Source organism: Periplaneta americana, chromosome 10 (assembly GCF_040183065.1).
Source record: "Periplaneta americana isolate PAMFEO1 chromosome 10, P.americana_PAMFEO1_priV1, whole genome shotgun sequence".
Lineage (NCBI taxonomy): Eukaryota > Metazoa > Arthropoda > Insecta > Blattodea > Blattidae > Periplaneta > Periplaneta americana.
Genome location: NC_091126.1, coordinates 163,978,061 through 163,990,083, shown reverse-complemented (window position 1 = coordinate 163,990,083; position 12,023 = coordinate 163,978,061). Strand labels below are relative to the sequence as shown.

The 12,023-nt window shown below is 35.7% G+C and overlaps 1 long non-coding RNA gene across 1 annotated transcript in view; it reads left to right on the top strand.

Annotated features, from left to right (window-relative positions):
• The window catches only part of LOC138708131 (uncharacterized), a 37,490-nt gene extending 25,937 nt beyond the window's left edge, over positions 1-11,553 (top strand). The window contains exon 5 of the long non-coding RNA XR_011334598.1: positions 10,980-11,553. This is a non-coding gene — a long non-coding RNA (uncharacterized lncRNA). The remainder of the gene's footprint in view (positions 1-10,979) is intronic.
• Positions 11,554-12,023: the final 470 nt, after the last annotated feature.

Sequence of the window (12,023 nt, the reverse complement as noted above, 5' to 3'; positions counted from 1 at the left end):
GCAGAATAAATATGGGAAATGCGTGTTATTATTCGGTTGAGAAGCTCTTATCATCCAGTCTGCTGTCCAAAAATCTGAAAGTTAGAATTTATAAAACAGTTATATTACCGGTTCTTCTATATGGCTGTGAAACTTGGACTCTCACTCTGAGAGAGGAACATAGGTTAAGGGTGTTTGAGAATAAGGTGCTTAGGAAAATATTTGGGGCTAAGCGGGATGAAGTTACAGGAGAATGGAGAAAGTTACACAACACAGAACTGCACGCATTGTATTCTTCACCTGACATAATTAGGAACTTGAAATCCAGACGTTTGAGATGGGCAGGGCATGTAGCACGTATGGGCGAATCCAGAAATGCATATAGAGTGTTAGTTGGGAGACCGGAGGGAAAAAGACCTTTAGGGAGGCCGAGACGTAGATGGGAGGATAATATTAAAATGGATTTGAGGGAGGTGGGGTATGATGATAGAGACTGGCTTAATCTTGCACAGGATAGGGACCGATGGCGGGCTTATGTGAGGGCGGCAATGAACCTTCGGGTTCCTTAAAAGCAATTTGTAAGTAAGTAAGTAACATGGTTAAGATGAGAAATTAACTTCCTGAAGAAAACAATATGAATGTTTTTACATATGACTGTTTTGCTGCTTCTTAAAACTATTAGCAATATATATGAGGAGCAAACTTTCAAAACTTGACATGTCCATTTTTAGAAAATACACTTCGATGCTAAAAAACTTGCATCTCTCCTATGAACAAAATATTTTCTGTGTGAAATATATTGTTCTTGGTATAAACTCATATGAAATTTCACTACAGAAGAATCTTTGTTTATTACAGACACATATTTCTAGCATTTTCTGAAAATGGACAGGTTTTGAAAGTTTGCTTCTCATATGTACCGGTATTTTCCTAACTCCTAATTAAGGAGCAATAGAACATGTGGTACAGGTAGTCAAGTAGGGCCTACTTTCGAAATCCACACCTAATTAAATCATAGTATGATGCTGAGTCTCCAGGTATTGATCAAATTCCAGCAGAATTAATACAAGAGGGTGGAAGGGTAGTATCTAGCGAAATTTATAAACTTGTACTTGCAATTTGGGAAAAGGAAATTGTACCAGACCAATGGAAGGAGTCCATAATCGTACCTATTATTAAGAAGGGGGACAAGACTAACTGTAGTAACTTTCGAGGAATATCACTTTTGTAGATGTCCTACAAAATTTTGTCGAATATCCTTTTGAGAAGATTAACTCCGTATGTAGATGAAATTATTGGGGACCATCAGTGTGGTTTTAGGCGTAATAGATGACTATTGATCAGATTTTTTGTATTCGACAGATATTGGAGAAACAATGGGAGTATAAGGGTACAGTGCATCAGTTATTCATAGATTTCAAAAAGGCGTATGACTCGGTTAAGAGAGAAGTTTTATATAATATTCTTATTGAATTTGGTATTCCCAAGAAACTAGTTCGATTAATTAAAATGTGTCTTAGTGAAACTTACAGCAGAGTCCGTATAGGCCATTTTCTATCTGATGCTTTTCCAATTCACTGTGGGCTAAAGCAGGGAGATACACTATCACCTTTACTTTTTAACTTCACTCTAGAATATGCCATTAGGAAAGTTCAGGATAACACAGAGGGTTTGGAATTGAACGGGTTACATCAGCTTCTTGTCTATGCGGATGACGTGAATATGTTAGGAGAAAATCCACAAACAATTAGGGAAAACGCGGAAATTCTTGTTGAAGCAAGTAGAGCGATAGGGTTGGAAGTAAATCCCGAAAAGACTAAGTATATGATTATGTCTCGTGACCAGAATATTGTACCAAATGGAACTATAAAAATTGGAGATTTATCCTTCGAAGAGGTGGAAGAATTCAAATATCTTGGAGCAACAGTAACAAATCTAAATGACACTCGGGAGGAAATTAAACGCAGAATAAATATGGGAAATTCCTGTTATTATTCGGTTGAGAAGCTTTTGTCATCTAGTCCTCTGTCAAAAAGTCTGAAAGTTAGAATTTATAAAACAGTTATATTACCAGTTGTTCTGTATGGTTGTGAAACTTGGACTCTCACTTTGAGAGAGGAACAAAGAGTAAGGGTGTTTGAGAATAAGTTTCTTAGGAAAATATTTGGGGCTAAGCGGGATGAAGTTACAGGAGAATGGAGAAAGTTACACAACGCAGAGCTGCACGCATTGTATACTTCACCTGACATAATTAGGAACATTAAATCCAGATGTTTGAGATGGGCAGGACATGTAGCATGTATGGGCGAATCCAGAAGTGCATATAAAGTGTTAGTTGGGAGGCCGGAGGGAAAAAGACCTTTGGGGAGGCCGAGACGTAGATGGGAAGATAATATTAAAATGGATTTGAGGGAGGTAGGATATGATGGTAGAGACTGGATTAATCTTGCACAGGATAGGGACTGATGGCGGGCTTATGTGAGGGCGGCAATGAACCTACGGGTTACTTAAAAGCTAGTAAGTAAGTAGGTATGATGCTGAGGACTGAAACAAATAGCTGTATCGCATAACAACATTCAAAGTAACAGTTGCACAAATGCCAAATAGGCTATGTATTTCTTTTGAAAACACACAATGCTAAGCTCCTCCGATAAATTTATTTCTAAATATTAATCTATCTAAATAGTTGAATTCTTTTGTAATGAATAAATAACTTTGAATAATATCTTGCCCAAGTCTAAGCTAATTATTAATATGATTAAGTGCAGGATATTAGTGCTGTAACTTTTCATATACCGGTATTAATAACCAGGCTCATGTGTAAACATAGTAAATTATATTTAAATCCATGTTGTTATTATTTAAAATAGCACATTCAAAAATACACAAATTTAGTTTAAATTAATTACAAAAGAAGACAAGAAATCATTTTAATAAATAAATCTGATTTCGACAAAAAAAAATCTCACTTAAATTAAAAAATCACTACAGTGTACCGGTACCAACCCTGACTATTTACTGAACGTAAATAAGGTTATACTTGCATTAAGCTTATGCCAACGCCATTGCTTACCTTTTAAGCTGTGCTGCATTACTTGGCACAGGAAACAGGAATAACCAGGTCTTCCCATTACTGCCCGATTTCTGCCAGTACACTACAGTACATTTACAGTGTAAAAAGTCCGCCATCTGCCTTTCAATTAACTGAAACAAACCAGCAGTAGGCTAGTATCATATAATGCATTAATAACACTACGTTTCATAAAACAATTAAAGGATTTAAGTATAATCGAAGTTCGTGAAATATTTCTGGAAGGATTCTATCCACAGAGTCTGTAGAAATAATAAATATCTGTGGTAACCTAACTCTGTTTTTATTTTATCAGAATTATTCGAGTAAAGGTACTACTGTTAACTGTAAAGTCAAATTTTCTAAAATATGTTTTGTTTTCGGGAACGGCACTACATTACTATTAAGTTACCAGGCTAGAGTGCGCCACCGTCCTTTGATAACGCAATTGTAAAGAATTAACCCGGGAACAATATATCAGGTTCTGTCCCATGAATTTTTGTACAAGCTTACAACTAAGTTAGGTTGGCCTGACATCTTAAAATTCATGGGACAGAACCTGATAATATATATTTTGTTCCCGGGTTAATTCTTTACAATTGCGTTACCAAGGATGGTGGCGTATCCTAGCCTGGTAACGATGATATTCGTTCATACTCAAAATGTGTATTAACTCTGTTAGCTTACCTTTTAAGCTCTTGGTGTAATTGCAGTTAGGCCCTGCCTACGACACTCTTGCAATTCAGCACAGAAGTCAGTTCATCATGTGGTAGTTGTAGAAGGCAGTAACCGCGTTCTGGAGTTTATCCCTTAAAATGATTTAAGGATCTCAGTTTCATGAATGGTAAGGATTGGGGTTATCTTTAGGATGTCAGACTCTTGGCATGTTTCCTTCTTCTGGATAGTAGAAGTAACTTCCTTGAAAATTTATGGGATTTGTCCATAATAACCCTCTAGGCCAATCATGTCAATTAATGCCCATAGGAGCAAGCATGCGCTTTAGAGCTCAGAAGAGCCTGATTCAATAGATAAAGGGAAGAGAACTTATTAAAACTCTGTCCATGTTAATTTTTAGATTTGTCTGAGAAGTATGAGTGCATTATAAGAATGTAAGCTTTAATTTTAATGTTCATTTTTTACAAGTTTGAATTTTTTGTTAAAAAGAAATATTTTCTCAACTTCCTTTATAGAAAAGTGAAATTTTCAGATATATGCCTATTTATTTAGTAGCCTTACAGAATGTTTTCGTAAATCTAATATACCGTAAATACGTATTACTGAAGACAGTGTATTGAAATTTTGAAAATATTCGCATGGAGATTGTTTGTAAGGAAATGAATTAACAAAGCAACTACTGTTACATCATAAGCAAAAGATACTTGCTTATGTGTTGTATAGCTTCAGCAGATTTCGAGAAAATAATTTAATATTCTGATGATAGGAAGTTGCTCACCAATATCACCTTAAAAGCATAATGCGATGAGAGTTTTGTTATGGAATATTAGTTACACTTAAAACATATACAGCACCTAGATAACTTTGCTTTGTACTGTAATACTTTTATAAGGCTAAAGGTACCATCAATACCAATTCCAACTTATGTCATACTCAATCCTTTTTTTTGGGATATCACTTTCCTTATGAATGATGTGTTTGATCCATTTAGTACAGTATAGTTGTACTACTATGGAATTTATGTGAATATTCCTTCTTAACTCTTTATTATGTTATTAACGTTTAAAACACAACTGCAATATTAAGAAATTGGTATTAGTACTTTTGTTTTACAGACAATATAGATATCAAACAGAAAAAAGCCATATAAAAATAACGACATAAAATTTCACGTTCCGTTTGAAGTTTGTGCACCACAGTTTTCTTAATCCAACAGGCTGCTTATTCATATACACAACCCTTCCTCTTTCCATACTTAGCGCTTGATGCCTGCGCTCGACGTCAAGATCAGAAAAATGCACTTGCTTTGACATCACTGCTCTAGGCACTTCCTCGAGAATTTGTTTGTAATAATGTTGTGATGATTTCTTGTTCTATTTATGCTTTTACATAATATGAAACTCTTTAAATTTAAAAGTAATGTATAGGTAAATCATTACCATAATAAAATGGATACGATTTTTTTATACACTTATTCAATCATTTCCCTAAAAGTTAAATTCACGTATAAATATTTTACGTACACAAATCTGAACAGAAACCTTGTACTGGAAGAATTAAAGAATTTGAAAAACATAATAAATATAGTACACGACATAAGTTCTTAGTTCTACTCGTCGTATAGTTGAATGCAAGTATGGAGAGGAACATTGCATCTCTGACATGCTTTTACAGTTTTATTGCCAGAAGCCTTGCATTGCTGTCTTTGTTGTTGGGCTATAATTAGGTGCCCAGAATGATCCTTCCTCTGATGTTCTTTGATGGTATCAAGGGAACGAACTCGCTGTCCATTTGAACATTTTCAGCACAATTTATTTGTCGAAAAAAGCCTACAAAAAGTCTAAAGCATGCGAATCCTTTGTAAAATGCTTTGCAGAAATATGTTTTAGAGTGTGAGTAGCATGATTAGAATAGATAGATAGATAGATAGATAGATAGATAGATAGATAGATAGATAGATGGATGGATGGATGGATGGATGGATGGATGGATGGATGGATGGATGGATGGATGGATGGATGGATGGATGGATGGATGGATGGATGGATGGATGGATGGATGGATGGATGGATGGATGGATGGATGGATGGATGGATGGATGGATGGATGGATGGATGGATGGATGGATGGATGGATGGATGGATGGATGGATGGATGGATGGATGGATGGATGGATGGATGGATGGATGGATGGATTTATTGATATAGTTCACAAAAGTACAAAACATAATAATTTAACAAAAGACCTATATACAAATGTAGTTCTACATAATAAATATACAATTTCCTAAACTGATTAATCTATTGCAAATCTCAATAGTTTATTGGTTCAAACTTGCACTTACGTCTTGTTTTAGTGCATGTTTAAACCAATTGTGATAACCCTTAAGACTTTAAACCTTATTTATTTGCTCCTTTTCAAAATTTAATTGTAATATTTAGGTCTTATTTTACATAATAATTTATTATTCCAATTAGGTGATCAGATGTCGACATACTGTAAGTCATGAATCTGAAATAGCTGAATCAATACATTCCATATGTAGGTTAATCTTTCTTTCTAAGTAGCATATTATGCTGTGGTAGAGCTGAGACGAGATGTTATGGCACCAACCTGCACGAAGTTTTAAATTGCCGGCCAGCAGGGTAGAGGAGTGGGGGTTGTTTGGGTTATGGTTCTCAAGCTCAGAGCAGCAGGCATATCCGTTTCATCTCTTTCTAAAAACATTCGTTTTACCTTACTGTCACCACTTTCCTATTCAAGAGTCCGAAGGTACCTAATGAAATTACGCCCGCTATTCCATCTTTATATTCTTATTCTCCGTCCGAATCAGACGACTGATCTGTGCTGGAATCAGATGTCCCTAAGTTTATGGAAATGTTCTCCAGAATCCCGTCCATCACATGCTCACTTTCAATGTAATTGTTCTCTACTTTCTTCACATAATCACACACTGATATCCATTCTTGGAAGAAGCGATTGCAGAGTCGGCCTCTGCTTATGCGTGGCGTAGAAATTATAGATGAGACTTCTTAGGACTTCCTCATCAAAACTGTCTACAGCTGCAACAATCTTCTTCTTCTTCGGCTGTGATTTTTCCGGACTGGAGAAAGAATCTGCTGTTCCTGCTTCAATATTTTTCCCTTCTTTCCTGATTCTTGCCAAGGTTCACTTTGAAATACCAGTGGCAGCCAGTACTCTTGCACACGCACTTTTCAATGGAATTGGTATTCCATTTACAACCTCTTCTGACATGAATTTCCATACATTGTATGCTATTTCATGTCCTTGACTATGAACTACTCTATGATTTCACACCTTAGACAGTGCCATAATGAGGGCGCTCAGAAGGTCAATGTTTTCAGTATTAGCAATAGCGGTAGTAGCAGAACGATCTGAACACTCGGAATGCTAGTAACCAACTGACCCAACACCTGTCCAGTTGAGTGTGAGGGCGAGTCCAAGCAAACGAACTAAAATGCGTCCCTCGCGCTGGTGCCATAACTTCTCGTCCAGGCTGTAAATCTCCTTCCATCCACTCTCTTTCGGGAAGAAGACCCTATACTTCTTAGTTTGTTGGTCTGATTTATTTGCAGATGTATTCCTGCAACTTGTTGCTTTCAACGTAGCTTCATTTCTTTCTCACTTTATTCCACTTGTTAGTGATGGAGAATTCTCGATTTCATTGCTGATGAGGTCTGAATCTTTTCTAATACTGATGCTCTCTTCCTCGTTATATGACTGATCAGTGAACACATCTTCAATGTCTGGTACCTCGACTAAGTAGGTCAGGGTCCTTAAAATCTTCATCTCCAGAATCTGCACCCGTGCCCTCTTCATTATCCTCAGGCTGACCAATGAATATGTACTATCTACCCTGGTTTTTGGAATTTATGAAGGATCGTATCCCTCCACCTGTTCTAGAACTTGGACTACTTTCAGACCAGTAAGTCTGAAAAGAGGGAATAATTATGATTACGGAAATTGTGTAATGAAGGATCTCCATTGTCAGATGAGGCCAGTACAGGATCCATAATGAGAATGCACAGAGAAAACGGGGTCATTCTGATTGTTATTCGTATGCGACTCTCAGAGATGCTGCTAGTGGAGAGAATTACGAATTAATTAGTTCGTCAAAGAGCATCTAGAGCAGCCATTGTCAACTGGCCTGCATACTAGTTTGGAGCGCCGAGACGCTGGCTGAGGAGGTAGTACTGTGCAGTGTGTCGAGTCAAGCCAACGCATCTCATCACAGAAGCCAACTTTCTGACCATAATTTACAATGTCTTCTTCGATTGTGTTCTACACGAGCATTGACACCTAACATAAACCAGTTAGTGAGGGAAAAACGAATTAAAAAATCCAGGAAAACAAATGCTAATGATCAGCAAAAATATTTTTTATCATTTGTTATTTACATTGTAATAAAATAATTTAGGCCTACTTCAGTCTTGTAACAGAAACGACAGTATGTTTCATATGTTATACACAATAACAAATAATTGATTTTGTGATATATAGTGTCAGATAAAAAATGGATAATTCATTTTATTTTATTGACGACACTTGAACAAAGGAATAGGATGCCATGATTTAAATATTATTAATGGATTCGATTTGTTTAATATTTTGTAACAGTGAAAACGCATTATAGGTCTGTAAGTTCTCAATTACTTTAATATGAAAAAAAAAAAAAAACTATTTACTTTCAAAACTGCTGCAATACATAACGGTTTGTTTTAAAGTGAAAAGTGATTTACTTATTACACAGTTCCTCATAAAATAAATTAAGTACATGGTTCTTCCTTATTTATTTTCATTATAAACCGATTAAAAGAGTTGAACAAGTGAACGGACGCCACTGCCATCACCTGATTCCTTCCCCCCAACTCCTGCTGCACAGTTGATGTCCAAGGGATAGAACTGAGCTAGTGAGCAAATTGTGCCTGCACCATAGTGTACTGAGATGACGACTCCTGATCTAGAGTGCACCTCAAGTGGTGAGATATAATATTACAATAAATAAAACAATGCTGTAAACGAGAATGGTAATAAGCCTGATATATTCTGAGAAATGCTCTCAGAATTATCATTCCAAAGCAACCGTAATTCTCATACTGAGGAAATGGTTCGTGAAAACATCACTGAAAGCATAATAATAAGAAAATAAAATGATTTCATAATGAAAAGCTCCAAAAAAGATAATTCTCGAATAAGTGCTTCGTGCATCGTTATCATAATAATAGAACAATACAAAATATGCATAAATATAATTGTCAACACTAGTGTTCGTTGCTCAGTTGTGTGATCGATAGACGTCTTTGTTCACACCACATGGCGTGGTATCTGTCACACTTTTTGCCACACCACAAGCACTCGCATTTGGGATCTAGTTAGTGGTAGCACAGTCTACTATATACAGTCGCGAAGCTCAATATGTAGTAAAAATGCAAACAGGGGTAGTTGCCCACCACTAGGATCGCTACTATCGCCCCATCATCGCAGATCTCTCTCCTAGCAGCCGACAAAATATGTTACATTTTCGTTGTCGTGTTCTTTTGGAAAAATTAACACCTTCCTTCCATTATTGAAATATTAAATGCATAAAGTTAATTTATTATTTTAATGAAGTATATTAAATTCCACCATAAACTCGAAGATACCTGCAAGAAATAAGTTAATATAATTTTTGTTTGTGCAAAACGAACTGAAATTTACTATAATAGCTTCACTCATTCAAGATTATAGCGATAATTAACTATGAATTGAAACCAATAAATATTAATTTGCATTTCTCTTTACAACTATAATAATAATGGAAATATGAATTAATGGAGTAACTTACGCGTACCGGTACTTGTAGTGTAGGCTTACGTAGTTAACAAAATGGGATGAGGTTAAGCAATAATAATCACACCAGAATTGGAAATAAAACGTGATCAATACATTTTATTGTAACAGACTTTTTCTACGTCCCTAGTTAAAGCAACAAATAAAAATAACAATAAAATTAACAGCTATAATTAAAAACATATCCTTTGAAGAAAACATTAGGCCTAAGCAATAATAATCCCACCAGAATTGAAAATAAAACGTGATCAGTAAAGTTCATTAAAACAAACTTAATTTTTCTACGTATTTAGTAAAGTAACACATAAAAATAATAACAAAATTAATAGCTACAATTAAAAATATATCCTCTGAAAAAAAAAAAAGTAGACCTAACCTTTATTTCTCTGGAAATTTAGCAGCCTAAGTGACAGAACTTTGACCGGTATCTAATGTCCTTTCCGTTAAACTGAAACATTTGATTATGAAATTTAAAGATATAATGTATTCTAACAGTCACAAAGAACTTCAAATTAAGAGTTTTGTTTCTGCACAGCATTCTTGTGGAAACCCAGGAGCCTTTCTGAATCTTTCGGAAATCGGAAAAAGGATAACTCTGGCCTCTTTCTCTTACTGTTGCTACAATTTATAGCACTACAAACGTCTCCTCCTTGTCCCATATTATTATTCCAAATATTATATTTTAGCCATTAACATTTTCATTATAACCAATAACGAACATTTCACAAGCATCAATGTGAAATACGCAACGAGCTAGCACTCGATAGAAATACGACACAGTCCTAAGTCGACCATGGACAGTCTATTGTTTCTAGTTGCTAACCGCTTGGAGCGCTTTATCACGAGATTTGCAAAAAAACACCTCAAGCTTCGCGACTGTATATAGTAGACTGTGGTGGTAGCGTCTGTTCTTGCACACTTTGAAGTGGAAATCATGGACTGTAAATCTGGTAATGGTATGTCGTAACTCTCATTCAGTCTCTTCATATCATTGCGTCCATGCTGTAGAAGTCGCTCCATATTTCATTTTGCTTCATTCCCATGTCTTGTATTAGTTTCTCGTAGCTGGGGGTTGATGGCAGTAGTAGTGTCATTCTCAGATCTTGTATAAGTGGCATTTCCCCCGTTAGTACATACATAAGCTGAGAGGATGTAAACTTTGAGAGACATAAGGCACATTTCAAATAGGTGCTCTTGACCTTCTCTAGTTCTGCCAGATGCTTGTATTTCAGATGTGTTCATATGTTCTCTAGTCCATACGTTGCCACTGGTAATATTTTTTTCCTGGAATAGTTCCATTGCTGCTTTAGTGACATCTCCGTGTTGTTTTATGTCATTCATGGCTCTCAGCACGGCGTTTGCTCTCTACTTGATTTTCATTCATTCATTTATTATATTCCATAGATCACTGCGGACGAAGGATTAGGGAAACAGCTGGAAGTGTCTGAGGTCAGGAGCATAGACAAGACTAATGGAGGAAATGCAAGAGAAGACATGAGAAGAACGAGTGAAGGAATGAAGTGACTACCAGATATTAGTGATTGTGAGGACAGAATAGATAGGGCTTTGGAGAGGTTATTAGCGAAGAAGAAGAGTGCTGAAAAATGAGTGCAACAAAGTTAGGGGTGGCAAAAGTGTATGAAAAGGAACAGAGAAAAAAGTGTTAAGTGTAAGAGGGTATGTAAGAGTGCAATAAGATAGACTATCAAACAATGAATACAAGAGAATTAAAGTGGAAAAAAAAAAAAACATCTGAACAAATATAAAGTGGAATGAGAGAGAAATTGCAAGTGTAATTAAGTGAATTAGATATTTGATGTTTTTCAATGTTATGGGTTGAGAGTAGTATGAGGGGTACTATAACTGTAGGAGTATTATAGAAATAAATATATGGGAAGAGGAATAAAATAGGAAATTTAGGAGTGAAGCGAAGAGAAAGGGATCAATACGTAAATAAACAGAGGGTAGGAAAAAAAAAGTGATGTAAGTGTTGTAAAATAGAGTAAACGAAAAAGTCAGCAAGTAATGTAGGAGAAAATAGCTGGAAAACAATGATTAAGAGTAGGTAGGATTTGAGGGTAGAGAAGAAAATAAATAAATAAATAACGCAAATTATTAAGGAAGGAATATGCAATATTTAATAGGTGAGCGAGAAATGGAAGGGAGACAGTCTAGGTAGGAGGGAAAGAATAGAAGAGGATAGAGAGGGAAGGACATATAGCAATTCAGTCTTAACAGAACATTAGAAAGTAACCAAGAAATTCTCGGCAAAGAATACACTAATAGAAAAGAGTTGTATGTATTAAAGGGATGGTGGATCGAAAAACAGAAATGTGAAGGTCCACCATAACTGTGAATTGTAAAGTTGACTGACAAATATCATATCAAATATATCATATTCCATAGATCTTACATGAGCAATGAAGCTTTAAGATGTGGAACAAGTCA